Raw genomic sequence first — 11,036 nt, 5'->3', positions numbered from 1 at the left:
TTCCTGCACGCAACCTCCGATCCTCACAAGATCTCCTTCTCTACTCCCCTATTATCTCCTCTTCCCACAATCGCATACAAGATTTCTCTCGTGCATCCCCCCTACTCTGGAATGCTCTACCACAACATATCAGACTCTCGCCTACCATCGAAACCTTCAAAAAGAACCTGAAGACCCACCTCTTCCGACAAGCCTACAACCTGCAGTAACCACCGATTGACCAAACCGCTACACAGCCAGCTCTACCCTCACCTACTGTATCCTCACCCATCCCTTGTAGATTGTGAGCCCTCGCGGGCAGGGTCCTCTCTCCTCCTGTACCAGTTGTGACTTGTATTGTTAAAGATTATTGTACTTGTTTTATTATGCATACCCCTCCTCACATGTAAAGCGCCATGGAATAAATGGCGCTATAATAATAAATAATAATAATAATAATAATAATAAAAGGGGATACCCTCACTGAATCCAGCGTCCGGTATTGTTAACAACCTTAGCACCCACTTAGAGAGCTCCGTTTATGTTACCATTAGACAAGGAGCATAAATTAGGAGTCTTTCACATTAGACACCTCGTGAGACCGCAACCATTCGGCCGCCTCCGCTGGATCCGTGAAGAATAAGGTGGAACCATCATGAACAATGCGCAGTCGAGCCGGATAAAGCATGGAGTAAATGATACTCTTATCTCTAAGTTGTTTCTTGACGTCCATGAACCGCGCTCGCTGCTTTTGGAGTTCCATGGAGAAATCGGGAAAAATCGATATGGTAGCATTGTTGAATTTAATAGGGCCCTTCTGTCGCGCCAGACGAAGAACAGCATCTCTGTCTCTACAGTTGAGAAGACGTGCCAGGAAGGGTCGGGGTGGAGTTCCAGGGGGAAGAGGTCTTGTTGGGACCCTATGGGCCCTCTCCACTGCAAATGTTGAAGAAAATTCGTCCCCCAGGGAGGCCTTAAGCCAGTCCTCCAGAAATTGTTCGGGTTGCTGACCCTCCGAACGCTCCGGCAGACCGATAATTCGAATATTATTGCGACGCAGTCTGTTTTCCAAGTCATCTGCCTTTTGTTTCCAGGCGTTTACAGAGCCAGCGGCTTTTGTCAACTTAGCCTCCATAGGGGTGATGGTATCCTCTATATGAGACACTCTTGTTTCAACCTCCGAAATACGCCCTCTCATAGCTTGCATGTCATGCCGCAGACGACCCACCTCAGTATGCACGTCCTCTATTTTTTCTGTGAGAGATGATCTAGTGAGGGATATAGCTTGCATTAGCTGCTCTGACGCCTGTTTAAGAGTCAGTTCATCGTGTTCTCCCTCCTCATTACTATCAGAAAGACAATTTTTACGTTGGGTCTATGCAGGGTTATTTCTGAGAGTGCGTGTGCTATCAGAAGGATCCTCCCTGGCGTACTTCCGTAGTTTATCAGCAGCCCCTGTTCCCTTTGGGTGATGCATGGCAGGCAGCTAGAAGGGCTCCACTGGTTAATTACAGTTATATGTGTATATAGTGCACTCTCCAGTTCCAGTCACAACAGAGTTAAATGTAGGATTGTATTCCAGAGAGACCACTAGATGGGCAGCTGGGATACTGAGAGTGATATAGGCAGCAGTTTTAATATGCACCCAGGCTCTATGTGTTAGAGCAGATCCACAGGCTCCACAGGGGGAACAGCAGAGCGAGGGGGGGGAGGGTTAACCCCTCTGAAGTTATGGTGCTGGCAGGAGGAGTGCTTGTATGGCAGGGGGCACGGGGCCCAATCTTTCAGGGCACACACACCGTGCCACCTCCTTGTTCTTTCAGGCTAGTCTCTCACCTCCTGAGTTGCGCCGCAGATGTGGCTGAAAGCGCTGCTTCCCCACTGTCAGGGCGCGCGCTGTAGAGATGTGCCCCCCCCGCGGACACCGCCGCTCACCTCCGGTCCTCCTGCTCCCGCTCACCGGTACTCTCCAGCGGTCACCGCTTGTGTCCGGGGATCGCCGATTTCAAGAGGGAGGACTCCCGGCACTAAGAGAAGCCGGCGCTGTGTCTGGTCTCCTCAGCGCGTGCACTCACAAGATGGCCGCCGCTGCACGTGGAGTCTGCCGCCCGTCCAGGCCACCGCAGCTCCTTCGTCCCAGACCTTCACCGCAGCCGTCCGGAGGGTCCACCGGGTTCCTGAGACTGTGCGGTACCAGTACCAGCCGGCACAGTGTGTGAATTAAGGGTCCAAATGGCAGGATATGTGCAGGATTGCTGGAGCTCACAGAAGGTGCGTCTTTCCTCCTCAGTTACATAGCCACGCCCCTTTGCCTTAGTTTTTGTTCTTGCCAAGAATCTACTTTCGTTTCTGAAGCTAAAGTATCGTTTCTGGAGAAATGGAAACTTAAAGTGACGTGGAGGAAGGAGGATCCATCATATGACGTCAGACCAACCAGAAGGACTGAATACTAGATACATTGCTTAAACCCTGCCTATCCCCGCCCTCTGCACACCTTTCCCCAATAGATCATATAATGTTGTGTATCAGGAAATAAAGTTCAGTTGCTGTGACGTTACACACGAGCATGCAATGAGATTGAACCAGCATTGTGTCTGACTCATTCTTATCTGGTACCAACATGCTCTTAATCTGATTTGGAATGACTGGTGGATGAAGGGTATTGTCGTGACGACCCCGACAATTTGGCGCCCAACGTGGGGCGTGGCCGGCGATCCGAGACCCCCTGGACCCATGCCTGGACGTCCGTGGACGACACCCGTAGTGGCTGACCTCGAGGAATGATCACCCTCCAAACACGGTAAGTGGAAATCACATACTATGTATGTGTCACACTTGCTAGTGTTTCAGCCGTTATTGGTTTGTCTGTGGTCTCCTTGGGTCTGGGGAGTGACCGGTCGAGTGGTGAGACCGAGCGCGATCCCGTGCTACGCTTCGAACCAGCAACTGAGAGACGTTGCATTCTGCGCGTCCTCGTGTACACCACACCTCCTCCACCGGTCATTGTACTCCATTCAACCACCCTACCCGTGACTATTGTCTAGTAGTGATAGAGTGAAAGATTGAGAAGTTTGTGGATTGGGGGCGGCTTAGAGGAAGGGATAGGAGACGTAGCCTCTGTGATATTGCACGCACATACATCGGTAATTAACACGTCCCAAGAGGGGGACCACCAGAAACACTTGCACACACTTGCACATATCAGTAATTAAGACGTCCCAAGAGGGGGACCACCAGAAACACTTGCACACACTTGCACATATCGGTAATTAAGACGTCCCAAGAGGGGGACCACCAGAAACACAGTGGAGGGGTCTCACTAGGAGACAGCCTCCCAACGTTTAGAATATCGTGACAGGGCAGACTGTAATCACTGGTGTTCAGGTTAGGGAAAAATATTGAGCGCGAGGCTCTTTATTCATAACACGTCGAGCGCAAGGCTCCGTGTTAGGACACAAGTGTTGTCGTCGTTGTCAGCGGCCTACTGCAGAAGGGCGTAGTATTCTGTGAGTCATGTTGCGTCTCTTATAGCAGAAGAAGTCCGTGCCCCACGAGTTAAGTGAGGATGCTGTGGAAGTCAAGACAATAGTAGAGTCACGGGAGGGCAAGAAGGCAGTCAAGAATGTTGAAAGATGAAGGACTGTTAGAACAAGCGCAAGCTCATCTGCGAGTTGCGCGAGGTTTAAAGAATGAGGAATGGAAAAAGGTTGATGGAGAGAAAAGATGAAAGGATGCAGAGCCCGTGTTTGGTTATAAAATATCTCAATCATTAGTTTTTCTAGGGTGTTCTGGCATAGGAATTGTGTGAAGGTTTTGTAGAAATGAATTAAGTCTGAGAACTGCTGTATTTCGTTACTCTGTGTGGTTTTCCGAGACACCCGATGGGAGGGGTCAAACAGCTGCGCTGTGCCTTTCTTCTTTGTGTTGAGGAATGCTGTAAATTCTTATCTCAGTGTTTCTGGTATGGAGGGGGCGAGTCGCTGCCTCCTCTCCTTGTGTAGTAAGAATTATTGTAAGTTTAAAGTAAAATATGGTGTTTTGTTTTAGATTGTTACGTTGAAGAAAAAAGGGAAAGTTGTCTATTGCCATGAAAAAAAACAAACTGGATGTTTTGTGGTGCAGGAAGGAACTGAGAAAGTGACTGAGATTAATGTGTTGGGAAAGCAAACAATAAGAAATTTGGTACAGGGGGGCTCCCTGTTAGGTAATATGGTCCCTCCCCAGGAAATTAAGTCTCTTCTCCCGACTGTAAGCTCTGTGCCCCTTAACCCCAAGGCACCAATATATCCTAGACTGCCGAGAAGTTATATGGGCGTTTTATGGTAGTGTTTAAAGATTTGGGGTTTTCACTGTATAATAAAGCCCATTCACACGTTTTTGTGGTAGTTTTGATGCCCGAGTTTTAAATCTGAATTGAAAGAGGCAATAATATCAGTTAGACCTGACATCGAGAATTCCACTCCGGACGATGCATTAAAAGTAGTACAAAGTTTCCAGAAGAACTTAACCCATTCTAAATCAGCAGCTGCGCTCTGTAGCCCCCCACCGCAGCTTCAAGGAGCAGGAACGGCAGCTTCAAGGACGCAGCTGGTTCCTTATCAGTGGCCCACTAGACTCCAGCTCCAGCCCCCCTCCCCTACACAAATCCAGTCTCATACTCCAATATCCATTTTAACCCTGTGTCTGGAAATCTCCCTCGCCATGTTAATTCTCAGACCAAGACAAGACAGATGGATTTGTAAACATTGCGGTCAGACAAACCCAGACTGGAGAAATGCTTGTATAATCTGTGCTGCAACCCAACCTAAGTGAATTACGCTGAATCCTGTCCAGATAAGATCACATGTAGTGATATAAGAAGCTGACACAGGATTGTGGGTAGTGGGGACATTAACTTTTGGGAGTAAGCTGACAGTAATCCTTTTGGGAAGGAGCTGTAGACCAGCATGTCATGTCACCCCCAACCGGTCATCTAGTCACCCCCACCACCAGAGAACCAACCACATCAGGTAGTGTAAGACAGATACAGGAGTATTATCCCTGGAAGCCCTCTGACTAGCTAGCTACGCTAAAATAATTGGCTGACCCTGAGAACAAACCTTTCCCATTATACAGACAAAGACAATATGATGGACGTATAAGTGCACCAGAGCAGACCTAGAGAGTTGGTGAGCCAAGATGATGGTCAGATGATCCTTATGTTATATAACCTGTATCTTACACGCCCTTTCCCAATCAGTTTGAAAAAAAAAAATAAAAAATAGGGGGGATAGTGTCTTTAACCCTGGCAGTTAGAATATCCTTATGTCACGCTGCTTCAGTATGTGGGTAATTTTTTTTTTGTTTTTTTGTTGTGTGCACAGACAGAGCAGGAAGCCATTGTTGCCACTGTTAGTTTTCACAAGTATCTGGCAGATCTGAACTGTCGGGTTTCGGCCTCGAAACTTCGGTTCTGCCTTGGTCAAGTGATATTTTTGGGTCACTGTCTCCTTCAGGGTGCCAGACACCTCACAGAAGAAAGAAAAATAGCCGTCAGCTACAAAGGATGAGACTGAGCTCCAGCGTTTCCTTGGACTATGTACTTATTGTTGTTAGTGGATACCGGACGCATCCCGCATAATGCTACCTCTCTACAATGCCCTGAATGACTGTTCAAGATATGGTGATGATTTTGGCAGATTTCACACCCGATACGCTGTTACTACGGAAGATACTGTAGTGCACGGAGCTGAACTCCCTCCCTCCCTGTCAGGACAAGAAGCAGAACGTCAGGCTCTGTCTACTGCATGTGTTCTGGCCAAAGACAGGCGGGCTAATATATACACGGACTCACAGTATGTATTTGGTATTGCTCATGATTTCGGAGCCCTATGGGCCAATCGAGGGTTTGTTACTACCGCTGGGACTCAGTGAAGAATGCTGAAGCTGTTAAAACCCTTATGGACTCAATCGAATTACCTACCCAGGTGGCCATTATCAAAGTTAAGGAGCATGGTACTATGGAACAGTCCACAGACTGTTGGTAACGCCTTTGCGGATATGCAAGCAAAGGCCGCTGCTCTCCTACCTGTTGAACAGACCATACCAGCTATGGTGACCACACGCTCTCAGCGTAAACAGTTACAAGAAACACTGACTCTACAGGAACCTGATGATCTATGCCAGACTGAGGTTTTCTTCCGGACCCCGCAAGACCGCTTAATGACGATGCAGAGAATGTCTCCAAAGGAAGAAGTGAAGCACTGGAAAGCTGATGGAGCACGTATGGACAATGGTCGCTGGAAAAAGGACCAACTTGTGTGTCTCCCTAAGCAGATGTACCCTGCTATTGCCACGTGGGCGCATGGGCCCACACATCGAGGTATCTGTCAGACCTGCAATCCCGGTCAACTTCAACGTGTAACCCCGAAGCACCTTGCTAAGCCCGACTATCCTTTCCAAAGGCTCCAGGTGGACCACATCACGTTGTCTAAGTCTGGAAGGTATGAATATTGTCTGGTGGTTGTCAACATGTTCTCCAATTGGCCAGAAGTATTCCCCGTTACCAACGTGACTGCAAAGACCACAGCAAAGAAACTGGTGATGGAAGTTATATGCAGATATGGTGTTCCAGAAGTTGTTGAAAGTGACCAAGACCCGGACTTTCCTTCTCATGTGTATCAGGAGGTTCTGACAATGCTTGGATCCACTGTAGCCCTCCATACTCCGTACCATCCACAATCCAGTGGGAAAGTTAAGAGGCTGAACGGCACACTGAAGGGACAATTGACCAAAATGATGCAGGAGACTACGGCTCCATGGCCAGGGCTCTTACACATTCGTACTACCCCTATTGCAAAACATGGCCTGTCCTCATATGAGATATTGTTTGGTGCTAGGTTCTCAGTTGTAAATTTTCAGTCTCAGTAGTTGTCAGAAGAAACTGACTGTGCTGTTCAATATGTTATTCAGCTTAGTAAAAATGTTGCTAACACCCATGTTTTAGTTTCTTCTTCCCTTCCAGATTCAGCAGAAACCGACACTGGTCACAATTTGAAGCCTGGTGGTTTTATGGTCGTGAAAAGCCATGTCAGAAGACACGGACTAGAACCCTTGTATGACAGTCCCTACCAGGTCCTCCTCATTACTCCTATGTCAGTAAAGCTGGAAGGAAGGCCGACATGGATCCACGTATCGCACTGCAAGCTGGTCAAACAGACTAGTGGTAAATAAGGGGACATAATGTTTTAGTTTTTCGTATTTCCATATAATAATATTGGTAACCGCATGGGACAGTCTAAATTCCCCAATATTCTTGAATAATAAGTTTGTACAATATCATGAAAGATTAGTAGTACAGATCGGTATAGCCAATAAAATTGTCAGTTATACAAATGTGGGATAAATTGGTTAGGGCCACAGATTGTCTAGATGATCAAATTTGGGATATATTGGATATACTTAATACTACTGCCTGTGTTATGAATCTGTTGAAGGGTCTAAAGTCCACTGATTGCTCAGATTATGTCCCACTAATTCATGAAGCACCTAAACTAAAGGTCCCAGGAGGGATAACCGTATTAGCTGATAATTATACCTGCTATAATTCCCACGACACTACAGGTACACCAGTAGGGGTCTTTGAGACAGGTTTCTGCAAAGAGAACAGTTCCCTGGATACTGACTTGCTAGCTAATCATACACAGTATATGTACGATATTTATTGGTTATGTGGAGATGGTAAGCTCCGTCCTAGGTTGCCTAATGCCTGGACAGGTCAATGCACCCTTGTTAAACTAGCTGTGCAGTTTAAGATTTTACCTTGGGATCCAGAGACACCTGATGAATATACCAGAAAGAGGAGAAGTCTCGATCAGCTCCACATGAGTTATGAAGAAAATTCATTGGTATATGTCGATGGCATTGGAGTGCCAAGGGGGGTGCCTGACCAATTTAAAGCCCAGAACTAGATCTATGCTAGCTTTGCTTCTATAATCCCACAGGTGCAGATTAATAAAAATGTTGATTGGATCAATTACATATATTACAGTGAACAAAGGTTTGTCAATTTTATCTGTGATGCTTTCCAGGGTATAGTTGAGGAGTTAGGTCCTAATACTAGAATGACCCTCCAAAACCGACTAGCCCTTGATATGATCTTAGCTGAGAAAGGAGGAGTCTGTGGGATGGTGGGAGAGGAATGTTGTACCTATATCCCTCAGAACTCTGGGGTAAATGGAAAGACCATGATAGCCCTTAAAAAGATAAATGGGTTAGCAGCAGAATTAAAAACTAATGCTGGAGTAGACACATCTTTCTTTTCCGGTTGGTTGGGTGGGCTCAAAGGATTCCTTCAACAAGCTTGTCTGGTACTGATTGCCTTTCTTGTAGTTGGATCGATAATCCTCTGTTGTGTTATTCCCCTGTATAAAAAGGTTATCGCTAGGGCAACTCCGACTGGCACCTTCCTCAACCAAGAAGTAGACCCACTAGAGTGCGATGGCACTGATCCAGGGGAGATCCCCAAGTATGTCCCCCTCAAGAAGATAGACAAAACCCCTTATTCTCAGATGATGCTAAGAGATTTAGTTTAGGGACAGCGGGAGAACTCCATGTGAAGCTAGTGAAGGGTTCAGCTGCCTGGAGGCCTCTCACAAGGGGAGAGCTTCTGAGGTGTCTGGATGAAGAAATCCACCTCCCCTCTCCCCATCACATGGACAGTCTCGAAGGATCTTTCTTTTTAGGGAAAAACTTAGTGTTTAGGGGGGATTGTCAAGGTGAAAATATATGTTTTTATACTCTTTTGTACTTTTATATATTCTTATGCTGTGAAACAATAAGTTTTTCCCCTTCATGCTTATTAATGCATATGTAATTGTATTTAAGATGGCTGCCAGTATTCACTTTTGCCTTAGTTTTTGTTCTTGCCAAGAATCGACTTTCGTTTCTGAAGCTAAAGTATCGTTTCTGGAGAAATGGAAACTTAAAGTGACGTGGAGGAAGGAGGATCCATCATATGACGTCAGACCAACCAGAAGGACTGAATACTAGATACATTGCTTAAACCCTGCCTATCCCCGCCCTCTGCACACCTTCCCCCAATATATCATATAATGTTGTGTATCAGGAAATAAAGTTCAGTTGCTGTGACGTTACACACGAGCATGCAATGAGATTGAACCAGTATTGTGTCTGACTCATTCTTATCCGGTACCAACATGCTCTTAATCTGATTTGGAATGACTGGTGGATGAAGGGTATTGTCGTGACGACCCCGACAACAATGCTGTGCAACACATCATGACTGGAAAGGCAGTTCAGCGTGCAGTTCGTGGCCATCTCCTCCTTGATCAGTGTCTTACTCAGCAACTTGCAGACAAAGTACTTTGCATCCATCCCGGTTTTGCAGACCTGTTGCAAGAACTTGAGCAGTTGTATGCTTGGACACTGACAGGGGAGAGTGACTTGAATTCGGTCATCACTTCTACCTGCCTTAGTGAAATTGTCCACCTCTTGTCCACCAAAAGAAACGGATTATCCACTCACTCTCGCACCAGTAAACTATGGCTGAATTACCAACAGATGGTTGGAATTGCAAGGAAGCTTATCGAGGCCAATCGTACAGGATCCTGGCTGATGCACCTTCATGCTGTAGCCGAATGTTTGCCCATTCTTGTAGCTGCTGGGCATGGGAACTATGTGAAGGCCGTCTACCTTTACCTCCAGTCTATTACCACTCTGGAAGATGATATGCCATCAGTCTTCCATAGATTTATGAATGGCTTGCATGTTGTAAGGTGGACTGATCAGTACTGGGCAGGCCTGGGTTGCGACCTAGTTATTGAGCAAGCTCTGATGCGCTCCCTAAAAACTGCAGGAGGACTGTACAGAGTGAGACTGAGCAAGACGCTGGGACCGACGTCCCTGCTGAGCAGACTCCACTGCGGCTGGATAAGAATGGGAGACCGCAGCGGAGATGGCTCGAGATTCCCCCTGTGCAGAAGCGGGAACTCGAGACCTAACATCAGCAGGGGAAGGTGGGGCAAAATAATTTGAAATCCATGATTGGTTTCATTTAAGTCAATGGCCACTCTAAGCTGAATGTGCCTGCTCTCGTCAGATCGCAAATGCTAAGCAGCTTGAGGCTGGGCAAGTACCAGCATGGGAGACTGGCTGGGAATCCCTGGTACCATTGTCATTTTTAGTTCAGCTGATGGCTGAGTGGTTAAGCTCTTTGACTGCGGAGTGGGAAACATGGGTTCTAGCCCCAGTGAAAAGTAAATTTCTTTTCTATTTAGTCTAGAAAAAAGACGACTGAGGGGCGATCTAATAACCATGTATAAGTATATAAGGGGACAATACAAATATCTCGCTGAGGATCTGTTTATACCAAGGAAGGTGACGGGCACAAGGGGGCATTTTTTGCGTCTGGAGGAGAGAAGGTTTTTCCACCAACATAGAAGAGGATTCTTTACTGTTAGGGCAGTGAGAATCTGGAATTGCTTGCCTGAGGAGGTGGTGATGGCGAACTCAGTCGAGGGATTCAAGAGAGGCCTGGATGTCTTCCTGGAGCAGAACAATATTGTATCATACAATTATTAGGTTCTGTAGAAGGACGTAGATCTGGGGATCTATTATGATGGAATATAGGCTGAACTGGATGGACAAATGTCTTTTTTCGGCCTTGCTAACTATGTTACTATGTTACTCACCAGAGGAAGTGGAATGTCCGAACATCAGAGGGCCTTGTGGACTCTGTCTGTGCCAGTGTCCTCGTCCTACAGTGATGCAATGCAGGGTTTCACTCGCCAGAGCTTTGTCACCAGTGAACAACACAAGGAGGCAAGAACGTCAAGTGCGAGAAGAGATCTTGAAGACCTGGAGAAAATTGCAGATAAACTCAAGACCTTTTCACCTTTCTCTGATGAAGTGTCTCTTCGCAAAATTATCACCGGTGTCAATGCAAATAAGGATGTGAATGTCCATAACCTGTTCACCATTGGCAGAGAAATAGTGGCAACAATGGAGGGTCAATCACTGTTTTCAGTTAAAGGGAACCTGTCACCCCGTTTTTTGAG

General features: G+C 46.6%; 1 pseudogene; it reads left to right on the top strand.

Moving 5' to 3' along the window:
* Positions 1-10,037: 10,037 nt before the first annotated feature.
* Positions 10,038-10,156, top strand: LOC138668021 (5S ribosomal RNA; annotated as a pseudogene).
* The last annotated feature ends 880 nt before the right edge of the window (positions 10,157-11,036 follow it).

This window comes from Ranitomeya imitator, chromosome 2, assembly GCF_032444005.1.
Source record: "Ranitomeya imitator isolate aRanImi1 chromosome 2, aRanImi1.pri, whole genome shotgun sequence".
NCBI lineage: Eukaryota > Metazoa > Chordata > Amphibia > Anura > Dendrobatidae > Ranitomeya > Ranitomeya imitator.
Note: the sequence above shows the minus strand (reverse complement) of the source record. Positions and strands in the feature narration are given on the sequence as shown.